The sequence below is a fragment of the Chanodichthys erythropterus genome, chromosome 11 (genome assembly GCF_024489055.1).
Source record: "Chanodichthys erythropterus isolate Z2021 chromosome 11, ASM2448905v1, whole genome shotgun sequence".
In the NCBI taxonomy this organism is placed as follows: domain Eukaryota; kingdom Metazoa; phylum Chordata; class Actinopteri; order Cypriniformes; family Xenocyprididae; genus Chanodichthys; species Chanodichthys erythropterus.
The window spans coordinates 6737145-6759466 of NC_090231.1; positions in this window are offsets into that span (position 1 = coordinate 6737145).

A 22322-nucleotide genomic window follows, 5' to 3' on the forward strand; every position below is an offset into this window, starting at 1 on the left:
TGTGGCCTCTTTCAGCAGGATAATGCTCCTGCCACAAAGCAAAAATGGTTCAGGAATGGTTTGAGGAGCACAACAACGAGTTTGAGGTGTTGACCTGGCCTCCAAATTCCCCAGATCTCAATCCAATCGAGCATCTGTGGGATGTGCTGAACAAACATGTCCGATCCATGGAGGCTCCACCTCACAACTTACAGGACTTAAAGGATCTGCTGCTAACATCTTGGTGTCAGATACCACAGCACACCTTCAGGGGTCTAGAGGAGTCCATGACTCGAGGGGTCAGGGCTGTTTTGGCAGCAAAAGGGGGACCAACACAATATTAGGAAGGTGGTCATAATGTTCTGCCTGATGGGTGAGTGTATATACAGTATATTATATAGTTACAGCATCAAAGTCTATGTGTGGGGAAACGCTGATTGATATATCAATCAATCAGTGTATATATATATAATATATATATATATATATATATATATATATATATATATATATATATATATATATATATATATACACTGTATACACTGTATACATATATATATATATATATATATATATATATATATATATATATATATATATATATATATACACTGTATACACTGTATACACTATATATATATATATATATATATATATATATATATATATATATATATATATATATATAATATATATCAATCAGTGTTTCCCCACACATAGACTTTACTTGGGTGGGCTGCCCAGGTATATTAATGACCGCCCAAGTATTTTTGGAGACACATTTTTGCTTTTATTATTTTTATCCTTTTATCCTCTTTTGTATAGAAAATGAAACCATCCGCAATCGATTAACTAGTAGGAAAATCTCCCCTCGCCCTACACGTTTTGTATTTGCTCATTATGTGTGCGCGACAACTGTTTACTCCCGCTGACATTCCCACGTGCGCTGCAGACATGCGGTGGATATTTCACAAAGACAGACTCGCACAATTGTGCTTCAGACTGCTTTGAAGTGATTCTCAAATTCTCAATCAATTAACAGCACACATTTATACCAAGCGAATGCTTATGAACTCGAGTTGCTGAATTATGACAATGTCTACTTTATGGCCTTTATGTATAGATCGCTGTAAGAAGGCATATTTTATCTCTCTCATCTGAAGGATCAGCCCGCAATAATATAGACATTTCAAAATAAGAGTCCCGGTGTATTTCAGGCTTGTTTATAATTAAAAGTCACTTTTTTTTCTTTTTTTTTTTTTTTTCTGGGCATTATTGGTATTTTGGTTTCAGAATAAATTGTATTAAATTTGATTTCCATTTAATTCACGGTAAATTATTGTAGTCTCTGGCTGGGATAACTCGAGAAAATTCACAAGCTTTTTACCATTTCTACCATCAAATACATGCTGAAACTGACCGACAAACCATCACAATAAAAGTGCAATTTAACTTGAAGAACATAAATATATATTAGTATTGTTTACATAAACATAATATAATTTCTTTAAAGAAGATTTCTTTAAAAAGAGTTACTTTTATAAAAAAAAAAGCATTTTTCACCCATGTTTTAATGTATACAATTCTGTTGTGTAGCATTTTATCTGATAAAAAATAAAAATGCAATGTTTTGTTGTAAATTAATTGTTATATTTTCATTTCAATTTCATTAAATTGATTGTCTCATTCGCTGTCATTTATTTTAACACATAAATGATATATATGCGATGTACATCTGCTTATCTCTCAGCATTAGAAAACTTCTTTTAGTTTAAACTGGACCGATTCATGGCACAGGGTGAGTTTGCAAGCGTCATTACAGTGTAAACTGATGAACATACAGTACCACACATGAAACAGAAAATTATTAAATACAGTAATATTATCTCTGCATGTCTGAAACTGTGGGTTTCCACACAGACACACGCACACATCAGCGTATCTCTCATATGACGAGAGTCTTTGACAGCAGGAAGAGCGTGGCCTCAAAATTAAAGGTGAATGACGCAGGGGTCACTCATAATTCATTACATAAATAATAAACAGTTTATTTTGCTGAAATACATAATAAATGGAACTATATTGATTGTTTATGTTGCTAAGGATGGTAGAGGTGTTGCAGTTACACACAGAACCTTAAGCGGACATAGCCGTGCAAGAAAATGATGTAACAGTGGTTATATTGAACGCAGGATTACACACAAAAATTGATGTGGTGGTTATCCGGCAATGTGTTTGCACTGCAGTGACTGCTAGTCTAAGTGCAGACTTCAGCAATGAAGTTTTCAGCTGGCTGACCCCCGTGAGACAGTGTGTGGCACACATTATTGATTACACACCTTCTGATTGTGACTCGAATCACTTTACACCCGATTGTGGAATACTATGATTTATCACACCACATCAAACAATATCAGCTCAGAAAGGGGCAGAGAGAGGGAGAAATGGAGCAAGAGACACAGAGTAAGCGACAATAAGGCCTTATGGCTGCTTAAGAGAGATGGATGGTACCCTGATCACCCTGATTGAAGTGGGTGAGAGAGATAGAGAGAAGGAAGAAAAGAGCTTTTGGACAGGATCATTTGGAAATGATCTTCACACAGCGCAATCTAAGGCACTTTTTTGACAGGATTTATTTTTCAAATTACGTTTATGTTACAATTACTAACAGAGGACATCTGTTAAGTAAAATAAATGAGACTTATATGTGTTTTATATTTATATATGCGTGTATAATTGAAGGAAATCATATCTGATTCTGCTACAGGTGCTCGTTCTGTCATTTTATTTTTACATCGGATGGAATGGCACCAAAAACTATTATTTTACACAAAAAGTTGATCAACATCTACAATAAAGGTTCACCAGACAGCAAAATGAAACTTTCAGTAGGTTTAGTAACGGTATTCGACAAAGGTCAAAATAAATTATGGGATGCATTATGAAAGAATTATATATTGCAACAACAGACATTACTATGCAGGAAGGATTAGATTGTCAGAGGAGTTTGTGGGGAAAGGTGCCGGTATGTGTTTTATTGGTTGTTTTCTCCTCTTTTCCCACCCTCTAACTCTCCTACTTTTCCAGTGCTTTACACTGCAATTTCTTGAGACTTTTTCAACTCGGAGGTGTGAATGAACAGGCTAAAACATGGGGGGGTTTCATGACACTTTAATTACTGTAGGCCACACAGACTGGAAGTTGTTAGCCATTGGACAAATTGCTGTTTTGGAAATTGCTACTGTTGTAGGCATTTTAACCTTTCTGTTTTTCCAATAGTTAACACAGTAATTTAAGTGGTACTTTACCGCAATAATAAATCAGATCAAATAATTGATTTTTTTAAAAGAACATTTACCTTTAACCTCCACACTCCAGCCTCCTTAAAAATGTCAGCATCGTTTCAGAAAGGCTGTTCCTGCACAATCATCCTGTATTCTGGTAAGAAACACATTTTCACAATCAGTTCCCAATGGATAAAAAAAATAATTAATTTCTCATTGATTCTCCTATTTCACTTGAAAACATGTCACATTATTCAAGTTAAAAGGGTTGTGAAAGGTCAAGGTGACTTAAAAATCAGTGGCTAAGAAAACTGCCATAACATTAAAGAGAGGAAATTACATTTTATGACTTGGTTCAGAGTGATGCACCATGTGTGTTTTGTAAAGTCATATTTATTTATATAGTGCTTTTCATGATGCACATTGTTTACATACAACAATACAATCAATCAAGCAATTAGGATTTGCTAGTATATATTACCCTATGCAAATATGCTTTATGTATGTGGAAAAAGTTGGAAATATTTATATAGTCAACTTACTTATACTCAGGACCATTTACCTCATATTGTGACACAAGCCCAAAGCCCAAACACCACAAATGGAGTTACTAGGTTTTTAACTAGCTTTTTTCAGAGAATGTCAAACATATATGTGGCCCTGGACCACAAAACCAGTCATAAGTCGCACCGGTATATTTGTAGCAATAGCCAACAACACATTGTTTGGGTCAAAATTACCGATTTTTCTTTTATGCCAAAAATCATTAGGATATTAAGTAAAGATCATGTTACATGAAGATATTATGAAAATTTCCTACCCTAAATTTATCAAAAAATTATTTTTGTGAGGGAATATGCTTTGCTAAGACTTCATTTGGACAACTTTAAAGGCGATTTTCTCAATATTTTATTTATTTATTTATTTTGCACCCTCAGATTCCAGATTTTCAAATAGTTGTATCTCAGCAAAATATTGCCCTATCCTAACAAACCGTACAAATCGTTTGTGTGATCATCGTGTAAACGATTGGCCCTCTGGCTTGTCAATCACTGCCATCACATGCCTTGTGAGAGATTGGCCCTCTTGGCCAATCATGGCAGTGATTGACAAGCCAGAGGGCCAATCGTTTACACGATGATCGCGTAAACGATTGGCTGATGTTTTTAAGGCCCTACCTCGTGCACAGATGATGTATATTAATATTATTCCTTTCAGTGCACCTAATAAATAGTTATTAAAGACAGTTTCAAGTAATATTGCAAAAATGTATAAAACAAAACATCCTCTATAGCACCTTTAAACATTACAATGCTCATGATAACTTTTGTTAACTCTACAATACTAAATCCACTTCGACAGCGATGTCATAGAAATATATGAGCTAGCGCAAAGACACAATTCTAAAGATGGCTGCACTCAAGTTTCTCTATTTGCTGACTCGATGGCAAATGCTAAACTAAGACACTCTTCTCCACTTCTCAAATACATAAAACATTAACCTTTATATAAAGTGTTTCTTGAATAAAGAAATTATGTACTTATTCAAAGAAACAGTACTTCTTTTACCCTGCAATGCAAAAAGCAGAGATGATTCAAACTGTGGGTGGCACTTCATTCAAGCTTGAGGTGGGTGGAGTTATGAGGTTTGACTGACAGTTTCAGGATCCAATGGAGATACGAGGTTCAATCACAAGCTCTTTTTCACTGGTTAAATATTTGCAAAACCCACAGACAGAGGTAAAGGTTGATGATTTGTGAAAAAAATATATTTCTGCACGATATTTGTTCATTTAGATAGTAATTTTCTTGCAGTGTTTTACTATTAGAGTGAAATAATAATAATAAAAATAGCCTAATATTCATGCAAAAACAACTTTCAAAAACAGGGTGAAAATAGATTGATAGATTGATAATGGCAGTCAGAAGAGAAAAAAAATTATTTTGCCATCACTCCCATAACCATAACCCTCACGGCAGCCGTAACTAGTTTGATGCAAAGTTAATATAATACTAAGTATAGTGTTATTAATGTACTTACATTTTAAAAAAAGAAGAAGTAAATATTAAAAACTTTGCAAGATTTACGATGCTGAAGACATATAAAATGCGTCATCACAGGTCCATGAAAAGGGTCTATTGCTATTCAGTCTTGAAACACTAACAAGACAATGAGAATTGTTGAGAAGACAATTGTTTTGCTTAGAAATATGATGTTACATTACAGTTTATTATACGTAACCCTGATGCTCTGTCAGCTGTCATGTACTTTTGCACATTTGTAGCCAAGGAAAGCAAAACATGCAATAAATGGAGGTTGTGGGTGAGCGTGGTTGCTCAAAGCGCTGTCACTTACTCATGTGTATGACTTTATGCTACACATTCTGCCACCACTTTGGCAAGATCCATCAAAATAAAGCGCCGGCACCTCTTTTGACATCTAGAAATGAAGGTAATGTTCTGTCTGTTCCTCCCTTGGAAGCACATGGCATGGTATTACGGGTGATTTGTCATTGTTGGCAGGTGTTTTATGCAGCACTCAGTGGACTCATGGAGCACCATGTTCTCTGACACACGCCAGGCAGCGCTGCAATGCTCAAGTTGTTCTTCGTCTCTTGTTCTGTGCCAAAGCATTTCAGGCCCAGTTTGACGGAATTCTCTCAGTGCATTGGCCCCAGAAAGTGGTGCTTGGAGAGATGAGACTGGGGCGGAGCTGTGTCTGCGGTAGCTTGATCCTTTACGCTTCTGTTGTCTCTTTTGGAGCGAAGAATTCATGTAAATCTAACGAGTGATTCTTGATCTGTTGACAAACAAGGGCAGTGGAAGGATTTCTGTTTCTCCAAAGTTGTAACGATAAAATATTATTCAAAAGACATTTGGAAACTAAACATGTTAAAGATGCAATAAGTAATTCTCTACAGAAATATTTTTTGTTATACTGGTTGAAAGTGTGCTGTCATTGCGATCACTATTTTAAACGGTTTAAATGTATTTTTATTCATTTAGAAGGCGTAAGATCATAAAATGTTCATCCAATCTTTATAGTCCGAATTAAATAATATGATGTCCTACATGCCTGTCAGTGTCTGTACAAACCCTGTTTGCGCAGACCTCATACGTCATCAGTGCGTTTCATGCTATGCAGAGTTTATGTAGACAGACGTCAGTCACAGAGCACCGCAAACAAACAGCAGCCACCTTTTACAGTTCCTAACTTCCTACTGAATCAAAACAACGAGCTTATGCTGCATTCACACCATAACTACCGTAATTAAGAGATGGCAACCCGTGATGTTCTAACCGGAGCTGTTCATGTCCTCAGAATGAATAGACTTTTATCACAGCGGAACTGATTACCAGAAGTGCTCATCGAAGCAGTGCATCGATTCTTTCTGTTATGTATATTTTCAATGTGCTGTCAACACCTATTTGAATTAACAACTCTGAAAATAAGCATCCGTGGGATAATTTAAAAATCTGGCCATTTTCAGAGACAGGAGAACAGATATTCTGATGATTGCTGTGTACAGAATTTATCTGAGAAAGCCGTGGCTCGTAATGATTATTTCATCACATGCTGTCAGTGCTCGTCTTAACTAGTAACGCAACGCTGCACTGTGTGTGAGACTTGATGAATGAGATCAGATTAGAATGAACATATATATTTATTTGAATTAAATATTTGCCATTATTCTACATAATTTTTCACTGACAATCATTTCACTGTATGCAATTCACAACATTTGTCAAAATGTTCAAAGCAGTTGTGCTGTCAACGCATTTCTGATTAAGATTACTTAACACATCATTACATTTCTTTAAGGCAGTTAAGGTGTATTCATTCATCTTTTTTAATAGGCTACTGCTCTTATGAAAATTAACCATGGTTTTACAAGTAAAACCAAAAAACTATGGTATTTGTAATAAAACTGTGTGGTAATCAAACAAACAAACAACAAAAAAACATGGTTACTAAATTTTTTTCTATAATAAAATCATGGTTAATTTTCATAAGGGAGCTCATCAGCCAAATTCATTTAAAAATGTAAATTGAACAGGTATGAAATACGATCAGTAGGAGAAAAACACTTTATAAAAGATGACCATTGAACTGCAGCAGGTTAGTTGGGAGATACATTTATTTATTATTAAGAATGCACATTTAAAGGTGCTACAGAGGATCTTTTCGTTAAATGAGAAACCAAAGACTGTTAGAGAGTTTTTTAAATGAGCACATGCGTAAGAACAGCCCCCCTCCTTCACAGCTCATTTTGAGGGAACGCCTCCCAAAACTCGTGCACGAGTTTTGGAACACGAGTGTTTATCACCGGCATTCGCTGTGTCGTGTTAGTGGATTCATTATGTCGGACTCACCACAGGTAACTCATAATCTGCAGTTGTTACTCCTGTCTCCTGACAAAAACATAGCATGCGGCGCCTGTGGAGTGTGGAAAGTTACTGGAGCGCGCAGCTGCGCACGTCCCTCACAATGAACGTCACGGCAGTGATTGACAAGCCAGAGGGCCAATCGTTTACGCGATGACGTAAACGATTGGCTGATGTTTTTAAGGCCCTACCTCGTGCACAGATGATGTATATTAATATTATTCCTTTCAGTGCACCTAATAAATAGTCTTTTATCAGTTTCAAGTAATATTGCAAAAATGTATAAAACAAAACATCCTCTCTAGCACCTTTAAGGGAAATATATTTATAGGAACATTTCAGCAGGTTGAAGATATGAGTTGTAAACATCCTCAGTTTGGAAATGCATAGGTCTTCTACACACGGACGTGCGCCGTGTATTATTTTGGATCTTCATCCTGCCTTATCAGTCTCACCCATGCTTTCCTCTATTCTTGCTGTGTTGGGAAACAGAGAAAACTGAGGCAAGGGTGTCATTGTTTAGAATAAGAGCCGCCGGATCGCTGCAGTAACACTGGCGATAGGATTCAGCCATAAGTTTTGATTGCGCTGCGATGGGACCAGAAGTAGCCTTACACTGCTTCGCTTACCAGAAATAGAAAGTGTGATAGAGGCCTATTTTCGTGTGTTCCTCATATGTCCTGAAAAGTGAAACTGCGGGCTCTTTGGTTGCCCCCTGGTGGCTGGATGCAGTACAGGCCATAAACCCCGCCTGCTCCATGCAAAAGAACGGGACTTGAGTCACTAAATAAATAAATACTTTGACTGTTGTGATCCCATTGGTCTTATGATAGCTGCCTCAATCATAAATCACTGTTCGCTATAGGAGAACTGGCCCCCGACTAAGCCTGGTTTTTTTCTCCATTTTAACACCTGTTTGCCACCTGTTGGAGTTTGGGTTCCTTGCCGCTGTCGCCTTTGGCTTGCTTAGTTGGGGACACTTGACATTTGCAATTCAACAGTGTTTTGATCTGCCTACATTGACACCATTGTATGCGAACTGAACAGAGCTGGATGATGACATCACTGTTTACTGATGACATCAGTGACAGTGATGGCATCAGTGTTGACATAGATAAATTAACTAAATTAATAACTATTGATTCTTACATCGGAATGAATCAATACTGAATTTAATTAAGATGGATACTGACAGTTTGATACCGCGACTCCGCCTCCGGGCTCCACTGACGATTCCTTCTGCGCATGCCCAGGCTACAAACTGACATTTTTGCCCAACATGTCAACGCCCATCGTTGAATGTTTTATGTTCAGTTCATTACAATGGAAGGAAGCGGCGTTGAGTCGTCCATCTTTTTTTACAGTGTATGCCTATTTTGCGTTTACATGTTAATAGCATCAACACCAAAATTAATCTGCAGCAGTCAGGTACAAGTAGGGTGACCATACGTCCCGTTTTTCCCGAGACAGTCCTGTATTTCAGCTCTATTTTTAGTGTCTCGACTTATTAAGAAAAAATCATGTTTTGTCCCATATTTCATATTTCCTAAACTTTCGTTACACCTGGGTGATCATAGAACAAGTAGTAGTGTTCTATCATGCAAAAACAGCCCAATCAATTCGTCATAGAACAAAATTACCACCTAATCACAATTCATTATCGATTAATGAAGGCGGGATAGGCGGAATCACACTGAATGACACAGACCAGAAATGCTCTATCTCGCGATCAGTTCTCCTTGCGCCTGACTGGTCAAATGCACACATAGTTGTCAAAATGTCCATTGTGTGGAGTATCTCACGTAAATACAATCGGTTATGGCTTAAGTGGATGTAAACAGGTGGGTGAAAACCTGGAAAAGCATATGTGTCAGTATATTACATTCATGGATTCGGTCTTAAAGGGACAGTAGCCTATTTAAATATTTGTATGTCATTAATGTTAATAAAACAACAAAAGATGTTAAATAAATGTATGTATATATTTTTTGGGACGAGGCGTGGCTTTGGAGAGCGATGTGAAGTAAAGGTGGGATGTTATGATTTAAAAGCTTGCTATAGCCTCTCTGAAAATGTACTATTGCACATTTAATTATCGTTTCATATCCTTATATCCATATTACTTAAAGAGTTCTGTGCAATAACAAATTCACATTTGCATTGTGTTTGATGTCCAATGTCAAATCTGTGTCCTGAAGCAAAACCAGGAGACAACATCACTGTGCATAATTTAAATACATTATGCATGTTATATTTATTCAAAATGAGTGTCAATATTAATTTGAAATCCAACCGAAGGGCAAACAAAATGACAGACATATTGTTTGTCTTGACTTATTTTTTATTTATTTTTTTTAATCATTTTAAAGGTCACCAAATGTATTCACAATTCTGTCTTTGATATGCATTTGAATAATTTTTTTGTGGACTTAACAAGAAAATGTATTTAATTATTTGGAGTCTTTCTGCTTAATGAGGTTTCAGAAATTTTGACCCAAACTTTGACCCAAAGCCCCAGAGCTTCCAATTATGAAGTGTTCGCTTCTGGTGTACATTGTTGAAAATCATGCGTGATGTGACTAATGAGCTATTGGTACAGAGTTTGTCATTAAAGAAAATGTATAAATGAATAAGCCTCACTGCTGAATAATATGAATGAGATAACCATTCACTGCCAACCAATCACTGTCGATCTCAATATTTGAATATGGTAATCTGTTCTGTTTTGGCAAAATGCACTTCTGAATACAGTTTAAAGCCATGAGAGGCTAAAACACACTAACTACAACACAGTTTAATGAAATGGAAATTGTATTCGTTTTTCATTGTGTTGAACTACGTGATGAGCAGAATACATTTGGTGACCTCTTTAAAGGTAGAATTTTAGATCCATCTCTGACCTTTGATGTCTTATTAGTAACGCCTCAGATTCTCTCTCTAATTCACACAATGACATCTTACAGCTGTTCAAAGCAGAGAGAAATTATAATGCAGTGAATATATTTAAAAACACAGAGACCATGTGGAATACAATAGGAGAGTATCTGATATGGGAGAAACCTTCAAATCTGTTTATAATGTTTCTTACGAGAGACTCTACCTTTGTATTGAGCAAAAAGTAAAGCCTACAGTGACCTAATTCCTCATCTTTATTATGTCTAATTTGTGAAATACACATGACACCCAAAGCTTATGCAGATTTCCTGATGGTATTGTGATCTACTTTGACATTTGTTGTGTAAACATCACTGGACTGTGGACATGTGGGTATCTGCGTGCATACATATTACATAATAGATGATGCATCATCACACATTCACACACAAAAATGTAATCAGACACCATGAGACAACGGAAAACATGAAACAGCAACATAATGTGATGTATTCATGAGTGAAACTAAATATTCACTGAGGGGAAAAAATAGGGGGACCATTCCAGTGGGAACTGACTGTGAAAAGGGTCTGTTTCATACCTGGGAAAGGATTAAAAAGGAATCAGTTCATATTTGTTTTAGCCTCTACCAGCTGGGAACAAAGATGGTTGATGGGGGGTGGAGAATAAAGGTCAAGTTCACCCTTGAGAGCAGCTCATCATATCCTAATGATAATGCTTAACCTGCATTAAATTACTGTGCTAAATACTGTCACTTTAAAGGTTGTGTTATCTACCACAATACCTTAATAAACTAATGCCTAAATAGCTTTTATTTTCACCACCCATATTGCCTGAAAGACGTCAGCCAATAAGGTAAGAGCAAGTTATTTTGTTTGCCAACACAAATTTGGCAATCAACACAATTTGTCTTTGAAAAACAGTGCACTGGGATGAATCAGGGATGGGGAACAGCTATGGAGGCAGTAAATAAGGTCAATTTAGGCTTTAAATCGAATGTAAATGAATGGTGTTACATGTGTCCAAGCAAGTCCAGTGGGCCCACCAAAGTAGGAGGAGTTCTTCCTGTTAGGGTTGGAAATAGCTTGAAAATAGTTTGGTTATTAAATGCATTGCAATTTCCTCCGGTTTCTATTTTTTCAAAATTATCAAATATGGCCTTTTATCCCTCACCGGAAATATTTCTATTTAAAACCTGCAAGCTGTGCAGTGATAATGGACAGAAGTGCATTAGTGAGGGGAAGTAAACATGTGGAATGGGTATTTTCTAGGATCAATCACATTTTCTTCATATTCACTGAAGAAGTTTTTGTATTTGCAAAAAATTTTTTTTTTTTTTTTTTTAGTTTCTTCTATATCAGCTTAATATGCAGATACGAACATTGGCTCTACAAATGATGTAAGTTTGGGACGGGACTCTCTGATTGTTTCTACCAGATTTGAGGAGTCTGAACCTGTTTGACAATTCCATTTAATGACGGAGAAATGACAACAAATATTATATTAGAATACATTCATATTACACTATTTTATGTTACACTAAATATTATATTATACAATAAATATAATATTTTATAAAATTTTCTTGACACCTTCAGATGGTCATTATACAAACCCATTTCCAGAAAAGTTGGGACACTGTACAAATTGTGAATAAAAACAGAATGCAATGATGTGGAAGTTTCAAATTTCAATATTTTATTCAGAATACAACATAGATGACATGTCAAATGTTTAAACTGAGAAAATGTATCATTTTAAGGGAAAAATAAGTTGATTTTAAATTTCATGGCATCAACACATCTCAAAAAAGTTGGGACAAGACCATGTTTACCACTGTGTGGCATCCCCTCTTCTTTTTATAACAGTCTGCAAACGTCTGGGGACTGAGGAAACAAGTTGCTCAAGTTTAGGAATAGGAATGTTGTCCCATTCTTGTCTAATACAGGCTTCTAGTTGCTCAACTGTCTTAGGTCTTCTTTGTCGCATCTTCCTCTTTATGACGCACCAAATGTTTTCTATGGGTGAAAGATCTGGACTGCAGGCTGGCCATTTCAGTACCCGGATCCTTCTTCTACGCAGCCATGATGTTGTAATTGATGCAGTATGTGGTCTGGCATTGTCATGTTGGAAAATGCAAGGTCTTCCCTGAAAGACACGACGTCTGGATGGGAGCATATGTTGTTCTAGAACTTGGATATACCTTTCAGCATTGATGGTGCCTTTCCAGATGTGTAAGCTGCCCATGCCACATGCAACCCCATACCATCAGAGATGCAGGCTTCTGAACTGAGCGCTGATAACAACTTGGGTTGTCCTTGTCCTCTTTAGTCCGGATGACATGGCATCCCAGTTTTCCAAAAAGAACTTCAAATTTTGATTCGCCTGACCACAGAACAGTTTTCCACTTTGCCACAGTCAATTTTAAATGAGCCTTGGCCCAGAGAAAACGCCTGCGCTTCTGGATCATGTTTAGATATGGCTTCTTTTTTGACCTATAGAGTTTTAGCCGGCAACAGCGAATGGCACGGTGGATTGTGTTCACCGACAATGTTTCCTGGAAGTATTCCTGAGCCCATGTTGTGATTTCCATTACAGTAGCATTCCTGTATGCGATGCAGTGCCGTCTAAGGGCCCGAAGATCACGGGCATCCAGTGTGGTTTTCTGACCTTGACCCTTACACACAGAGATTGTTCCAGATTCTCTGAATCTTTGAATGATATTATGCACTGTACACACCCTGACAAAAGTCTTGTTGCCTATCCAAGTTGTAGGAACAACAAATAATAACTTGACTTCTAGTTGATCATTTGGAATTAGAAGTGGCATACATGAAACGCAAAGGCCTCTAGATTATGCTTATTTTATCAAAATAAAATCTTATCATGCCTTGATTTTTAATTATTTAATTAGGACAGAAAGGTCAGACTTTGCTTAGACAAAAGTCTTGTCACAATTCAACCAATCACAGATTAGAGCGTCAACCGTGACAAATACTGTAATTAACACATTTCCAGGTGTGTAGAAGAAGAACCCCAGCACACCCAACCTTCATTTGAAATGCATCCTGACCTCTGATAGCATGCCAAAGATTCAACCACAGACCAAGGTGCTCATCAAGAGCCTGAAGACCAAGTCTCCTGCTGAGGTGGCAAACATCTTTAATGTATCTAAACGTCAAGTGGAGATGATAAGAAACTGGTGAAGTTCATGACAGGCCCAGGTCAGGCAGACCCCATAAGACAACTGTTCGAGAGGATCGTTTGGTGGTTCGACAGTCCAGGGCCAGCCCTTTTTCAACTGCAGCAGAGCTACATAACAACTGGTCACCAGAAACCCCTGTATCTACAAGAACAGTTTGTGGAATTCTGTCACGCAGTGGTCTCAATGGCCGAATTAGTGCTAAGAAACCAGCATTAAACAGAAGACAACTAAAAAATCGTGTTGCATTTGCCAAGGCCCACAGCTTGATTTTTTCCAATGAATCATCTATTGAACTGCATCCCAATCATCGCAAATACTGCAGAAGACCCCGCATGGACCCAAGATTCACACAGAAAACAGTCAAGTTCGGTGGAGGAAAAATCATGGTTTGGGGTTACATTCAGTATGGGGCGTGCGAGAGATCTGCATAGTGGATGGCAACATCAACAGCCTGAGGTATCAAGACATTCTTGCTGCCCATTACAGTCCAAACCACAGGAGAGGGCAAATTCTTCAGCAGGATGGTGCTCCTTCTCATACTTCAGCCTCCACATCAATGTTCCTGAAAGCAAAGAAGGCCAAGGCCAGCCCAGTCACCAGACATGAACATTATTGAGCATGTCTGGGGTAAGATGAAGGAGGAGGCACTGAAGATGAAACCAAAGAATCTTGATGAACTCTGGGAGTCCTGCAAGAATGCTTTCTTTGCCATTCCAGATGATAACCTTATTAATAAGTTATTTGAGCCATTGCCAAGATGTATGTATGCAGTCCTCCAAGCTCATGGGAGTCATACACAATATTAATTCTTTTTCCACTGCACCATGACTTTATGTTCTGTACTGTACAGTATTTCTGTTAAGTGACAAGACTTTTGTCTAAGCAAAGTCTGACCTTTCTATCCTAATTAAATAATTAAAAATCAAGGCATGATAAGATTTTAGTTTGATAAAATAAACATAATCTAGAGGCCTTTGCCTTTCATATAAGCCACTTCTGATTCTAAATCATCAACTAGAAGTCAAGATATTATTTGTTGTTCCTACAACTTGGATAGGTGACAAGACTTTTGTCAGGGTGTGTAGATGATGATAACTTCAAACACTTTGCTGAGAAACTCCTTTCTGATATTGTTCCACTATTTTTGGCCGCAGCATTAGGGGAATTGGTGATCCTCTGCCCATCTTGACTTCTGAGAGACACTGCAACTCTGAGAGGCTCTTTTTATACCCAATCATGTTGCCAATTGACCTAATAAGTTGCAAATTGGTCCTCCAGCTGTTCCTTATATGTACATTTAACTTTTCCGGCCTCATATTGCTACCTGTCCCAACTTTTTTGGAATGTGTAGCTCTCATGAAATCCATAATGAGCCAATATTTGGCATGACATTTCAAAATGTCTCACTTTCAACATTTGATATGTTATCTATATTCTATTGTGAATAAAATATAAGTTTATGAGATTTGTAAATTATTGCATTCCTTTTTTATTCACAGTTTGTACAGTGTCCCAACTTTTTTGGAATCGGGTTTGTAGACCTTAATCAGGGTAGAGCCATATTTAAAGGGTTAGTTCACCCAAAAATGAAATTTCTGTGATAAATTATTCACCCTCATCCATCTTTAGAACACAAATGAAGATCCTTTTAAAGAAATCTGAGAACTTTTTGTCCCTCCAGTGACAGTCTAAGAAACTGCCACTTTCAAGCCCCAGAAAGGCAGTAAAGACATCATTAAAGTAATCCGTGTGACTCCAGTGGTTTAACCTCAATTTAAAGAAGTGATGCTTTGTTTGCACAAAAAAAACAAAAAAACGTCAGTTACGTCACTGGAGTTGTACGCACCTTGTGGTGGCATAAACACAGTGGCAACAAGTGGAGGAAAACGGGCAGTAAGAGAAGAAATGTAGTCTTGTGCATTTGGATGTCAAATTTGTAATGCAAAAAAAAGATGCGGTGTGTCCGAAATCACGTATTGTCGGTGTAGGCACTACATTTGAATTTGAACTTACTTGGCTATCGTTAAAAAGCATGTTCTATATAGTTTAAATAAGTGTAGTATGAATGAAATTCAGACTTACTACATTCACCATGTTGTCATAATCATTTGACCTAGCGTCAGTTGTCACTTTACTGCCATTCATAAATCCTCTCCTGTGGCCTGATAGGATAAAGTGTCCATCGAATGCACATTTCAGAATCATCCAGGGACTTTTCACCTACTGTTTTTCGAATACTATGAATTTGGATATACTACTCTATTGGTGTACTATTTTTCTCATTCTATATAGTAGGGAAGTATTTGATTTCGGACACAGCGATGGTTTACATTTTATAGAATACCATCTTTGAAGATGCAAGATATTAAACGGACAGACTAAACTGATGAAAACGGTAATGATTATCCTACTATTAAAACATATATTACATATAAACAATAGATCTACACTCGCATATGCATTTCATAAGGGCATGATGTATTAACCCTTACAGCATAAAATAGTTTTAAACCTATAACATTTAGACCTAAACATTTTTATCTCACAATTCTGACTTTTTCTCACAATTGCAAGTTTATATCACAATTCTGAGGGCAAATATAAACTTGAACCTTTTTTATTCTTTTATTCCGTGGCTTCCATAGCCACCATATATAGACTCCACCCACAAAACACATCATCAATGTTTGCAAACACCCAAACGGTCTGTTTGTTTTAGCGTTGTGCAGGCAACCAGCACTGTGATTGACATGACCAATAAGAATCGGATGCGGGCCACAGAATGAATTGAGAGACATTAAATTACAATTACCTGCCGAGCAGGTAGTTGATTCAAGTCGATTCACCCGGACGAGTCGATTCAAGTCATTTTGGATAAAAGCATATGATGAATAAATGAAAAAAAAAAATACTGCTTCAATTTACCAATTAGCTTTGTGTATTCCAGAGAGCTGTGTAATAAGTTATAGCCTAATCTTAAGGCGTATGCTTATCATTTTAATTTCAACAGATAACATGTCTCATGTTCAAATAAGGAATGCCAAAAACATCTCTTGATGCTCCAGGAGTACCGCATGCATCATACTGAATAATTGAACAATGTGTCTGTTAAGAGTGAAATATTTATGCATTATCTGCGGAATAAGGGAGGGCTGGATATTATGATTGAGTTCACTGTGGAACAGAGAGTTGTTTACACATTGTAACATTGCTGAAATATTGCCTGACTTTGATGGTGGTTTAAAAAGGCACTCAAACTGAAATGACCTTGAGTATTTGAACACCGCTTGTTGAGCACTGTAGGCATGCAGGCTGATGAAGGGGGAAAAAACAAGTGGGTACGATCAGCTGAACAATCACAACTTCACACAAAATGAGTCACATGGTCATAGATTTCGTTTAGTAACTCATTGAAATGCATCTGTGATGTGATGAGCTCATGTAACCGCCTCCACTTTGCATGAACACGTTTGCCTCTTTCTGTATGCGCTCAATTATGACTATCATAAACGTACAAAACTGTCAGTCCCAATTACTGTGTGAAACAGCTTCCTAAAGTGCCAGGCATTTTTCTAATATACTGACAAATATTGTGCTTTGAACTGTAACATGACAAACATATCACATCTCATATTGCTCCTGCCTAAATATCAAGGCTAAAAGAACATAAAGTCAAACTCAGCTAACAACAACAACAACAAAAAAAAATGTTCTAAAAACATTTTGCTAACATTCCCATTAAGTTATGAAAATGTTATTTCTGAACGTTCAAAACATCTAGAACTGTAAATGTTTTTTTATTTATTTTTTTATTTCACAAACATTATGGGAACACTACTTTTAAATGTTCTCTGGAACACTAACATTTAAAAAAGTGTTCATCCAACTAAAATGTCTCAATTTCGATAAAAGTTTCCATAAACAATGTATAAATAATGTTTTTAGAACATTATTAATTACCATTGAAGACAAGCACTCTATTAACATTGTAAGAATGTTTGTTCATGACTTTGAGAGAACCTTGCCAGAATGTAACTTAAAGTTCTGTTAGAACATTCCCTGTTAGCTGGGTAAAATCCCATTGAAAAAGCATACATGCAGACTATGCGCCCTATCATACACCCGGCGCAATGCGACGCCAGGCGCGACATGTTTTTTGCTAGTTTCAGCCTGACGCTGTTATCATTTTCACACCCATGCCCATGTACCTAGTCTCTTAATGAGTCATGAGTGTGTTTTGGGCATAACATGCAATAAACCAATCAGAGTGTCATTTCCCATTCCCTCCAAAAGCCAGTTGTGCTTTCCTTGCACCATAGCGGATTGCTTTTTGTGGAATTTGCAAGTGGAAAAGCTGAACGCTTCTCCAGAGAGGAATCCTTGTATTTTTTAATATTTAAAAATGTTTGTGTGCTGCTGTCCATCCCTGTGTGTTTAATAAGCAGAGTGTACCTATAGACACATATTACTAACATGCACTCTAAGTAACAAAACAAATATTGTGCCATTGACTTTAGACCAGGTTTCAGTTGGTCAATGGCGCAGTCATTTTCAGTTGCCTCAAAATAGCAACACGCCAACAATGCGCCTGAACACACCTCGTTTTCAGACCAGCACACCCATTGGTGAACAGATGGGCGCAAATGCATTTGCTATTTAAACATCGTGGCGCAGGATGTGAAAGTGATAACTGCATCAGGCTGAAACTAGCAAAAAACACTTGAGTCGTGCCTGGTGCCGGGTGTATGATAAGGCACGAGGTATGTTCAGGCGCATCTGAATATTATTATATTATTACAATCCTTAGATTTAATCACCATTGGTAGAGCGATTTACTGTAGGCCTAATGCTTTTTTCTCAGTTAGTCAGAAAAAAAGTGGCAGACATGTTACTTACTTGTTCAGATGACATTTTCCAGATGAAAATTCTTATTTTGGTCATACTTCCAAGATGTAGAATCTGTGATTCTGAAGTACAGTATCCACAGTGGTGCGGCAAACATTAGATTCATCCGCACTGAGTCGTGCCGAGGCACAACCCGCGTAAAGATGATAATTCTGCAAATAACTGCAATTGCAGGTTTCAAACAGAGATGGTGTCAAAGAGGCAAAACTTACAGGCTGCAGCTTTAAACTGACTCATCAGGTTGAGGGTGTCTATGTAAATAGTGAATCTGCAATGGCAAGAGTGCAACTGGCTTTTAAAGGGAATAGGAGATGAGACGGTAACACTTTACAATAACAGTACATGAATAACCATGAACTAATACCTGAATTAATAGTTACTTCAACATGAACTCATGATTAGTAAAGGTATGAACTAATCATGAACTAATGAAGAGTGATCCTTAACTACGACAGGAGTCATAAGGATTCATGCATGAAAACAGCAGCCTTAACTACGCGTTAATACATGTTTGTTAATTAATGCATTAATTAACATTTAGGGGTAAACTAAATAAATCAGGCTCCATTAGAGTAAACAAGAAGTACTCTGAATTTGAATTAAACGTGATTTAATACTGTCATAATTTACACTGTAATATCATAATCTGCCATCTGCAGCTTTGTGACAAATAATTGGAATGGCACATGATTATTTAGCCATTAATTAAATAGATCTGTCTAATCAAATGTGGAAAATAGACTAACTACCACTAATAAATTTAATTTGATCCAAACTGTTTTCTGATTTTTATTGTTCATTTTATATTTAGTCATAGCTAAATAGTCATAGTTGATTCCCGGAACTAAAGTATGTAGGGTTTGTTTCTGGCGGGACACTCATTAGTGACGCACGCTAGGTGTTCTCTTGGCGTGTTTGTTGTGTTGCTGGCATTTTAATAAATGTTGACTGCTTTGGTAAGCCGAATTAATAATTAAAGATATATTTACATGTATGTTTTACTGGGGTTTTCAGGAGGTTATGTGCAGTTATTAACTGTATTTGTATTTTTGTCTTTTAAATGTACGTTATATGCTTTGATTAGCATTAGCTTGTGGTCGCGCGCTATTTTACATGTAAATGTGCCTTATGTGTGTCTTTACAGGTATGTTTATGGCTTGCTTTCAAGTCCATATATGTTTAATTATATAAATAAAAATAAAATAAAAATACATTTTATTTTGTTTTTTTGTACCGGGGTGTAAAGGAATAAGGATGGCACTAATGATTTGTAAGTGCATCGTGTCATGTCTTTACTTGAGAGGGCACAATCATAATTAACTCATTATTAAGCATATACTTACATCAACTAATGGTTTGTTAATGTATACTTATGTCATGACTTTACTTGAGGGGGCACAATCATAATTAACTCATTATTAGCTAAGCATATACTAACATCAACTAATGGTTTGTTAATGTATACTTATGTCATGACTTTACTTGAGGGGGCACAATCATAATTAATTCACTGTTAACTACTTACCAAATTCAGCTCATGATTATCATTAACTTACTATCAAATACACATGTACTAACACAACTATATAAGTAATCAGCCCAGTTAAGTGATGTTGTGTGACTTTTCAAAAAGTCAGAGAATGGAGGTACAGTATGATCACGGCCTGCGTCTGGATGGAAAGTGAACTTCTGAATCTGATCCCAGCAAACGTTCCCTTACCTTAGTTCATGTTTCCTGTTTGGTTATTTTTTTGGGAACCGATTCCTCAGGAACTGTTGTAAGTCACAGTAGTTTAGTTTGATAGGAAAGAATATCACAAAACAGATTAAGACCTTTTAAGAGAAATTATTAGTGTATTTAGTATTTTATATGTTTGATAAGGAGGATCAGTGAAAATGGCAAACTAATCCTGTGCCTTTCAGTAATGTTTATAATGAAGCTGCTGATGTCAGTAATTTAAGTTCTGACTATAATAAATTGTTTAAATTTATTTCAAAGTCCAAATATTTATTATTCCTTATAGAGACTGTTTGATTTAGTTTACCCTAAATGTTAATTAATGCATTAATTATCAAACATGTATTAACGCATAGTTAAGGCTTCTGTTTTCATGCATGAATCCCTATGACTCCTGTCGTAGTTAAGGATCACTCTTCATTAGTTCATATCTTAACTAATCATGAGTTCATGTTGAAGTAACTATTAATTCAGGTATTAGTTCATGATTATTCATGTACTGTTATTGTAAAGTGTTACCGATGAGACTCCGATTGGTATATTGTACATTAAGCCCAAAACACCTGGTGCAACAACCATTTTTTCCGTCATTAAAATAGCAAAAGTGGATTCGGACACGCCCTAAGTGCAACTTCGCCGTGTGCTTCAGACCATGTGCTCAGACTAGGGCCATTTATATTTAATTAATTAAATCACAGTCTTCTGGCCATAATTTAATTTTTATGCATTTTATTTTGAAAAAAAATGTGCAGCCCTACACTGGTCAAAAAATCCTGAATGATCTATATAGGATTGCTAAAAGAATTCCTATATGAATTTTTGAACCAATTGTAAAGGAATCTAACAGGATCAAATAAGGATCTTCTAAGAATCCACAAAGAATCAAATAAAATCCAACTGTATAAACTGAGGCTCCTATTTTTTCAATTTCGAATTATTGCAGAGCTATGTTTTTGCCTTGACACTAAATGTGAAATAAATGGGTTCAACCTCCCCAGGAGGATTGGAAATGTGCAGCCATGAGGTGTCAACTGAAGTCAATTGAATTTGGTTGTACAGAAGCCAAAGACGAAATGATTCCATAAAGATGCATTGATAGAATAGTCCATGACAATACAAAAGATCTAGCACAGATGCACACTGGACACCCTCAGTTCCATACAGATTCTCGTTTATGTTCTTTTGATTTTCTGTGCTGATTTTGGGCAATTCATTTAAAGTGCATTACATTCTTATTGGTACTGTAGCTGAAAGTATGAAATTCACTAAAATATTAAATCAGAGAATATGCAGGCAGTTATGTGTAGAACTTTGTGAATAATTGAACAAGTTATGAGCAGATGTTACAAAAACAAGTAATGTAACCACTGCATGCATTTTACGTATTTAGAATAAAAACAAGATATCAGATTTTTATCTTAATTTCTGGCCATATAAATATCAGCAACTGCATCAAATTGCACAATTTTGTGGGCTGTTTTTTCCTCTTTGAGTATGAGATCCGTATTCTCGCTATATCATACTCTAAGAGTCATTAGAGTGTGATGTATCAAATATGTTACACACCAAAAAACACATATGCAAACTTTACTTTAAGGTCTAAAGGTTCAGTAAACAGAAACTCCATTTAAAACAGATTATTTTTTGCTTGTTTTGTTCTTTTAAGATTTACTCCACACTATTGTGCAAGCTGTCACTAAGCCACATGCCAGCAATTGTGACCCGTCTTTCTCGGGTTAAACTGTCTGCCCGAAGCTCTCGACGGGCATGATTGGCGTCTTTAAGCCTGGCTGGCGCCCATGGCACCTCGCTGCAGGTAGAGCTTGAGGGGCAGTGCCAGGGCGTGGAGGCATGATGAATAACAGATGTTTCCTGATTGGCTGTGCCATTTGTCATACACCTGCCTCGCCTCAGCCGCAGAGAGCTC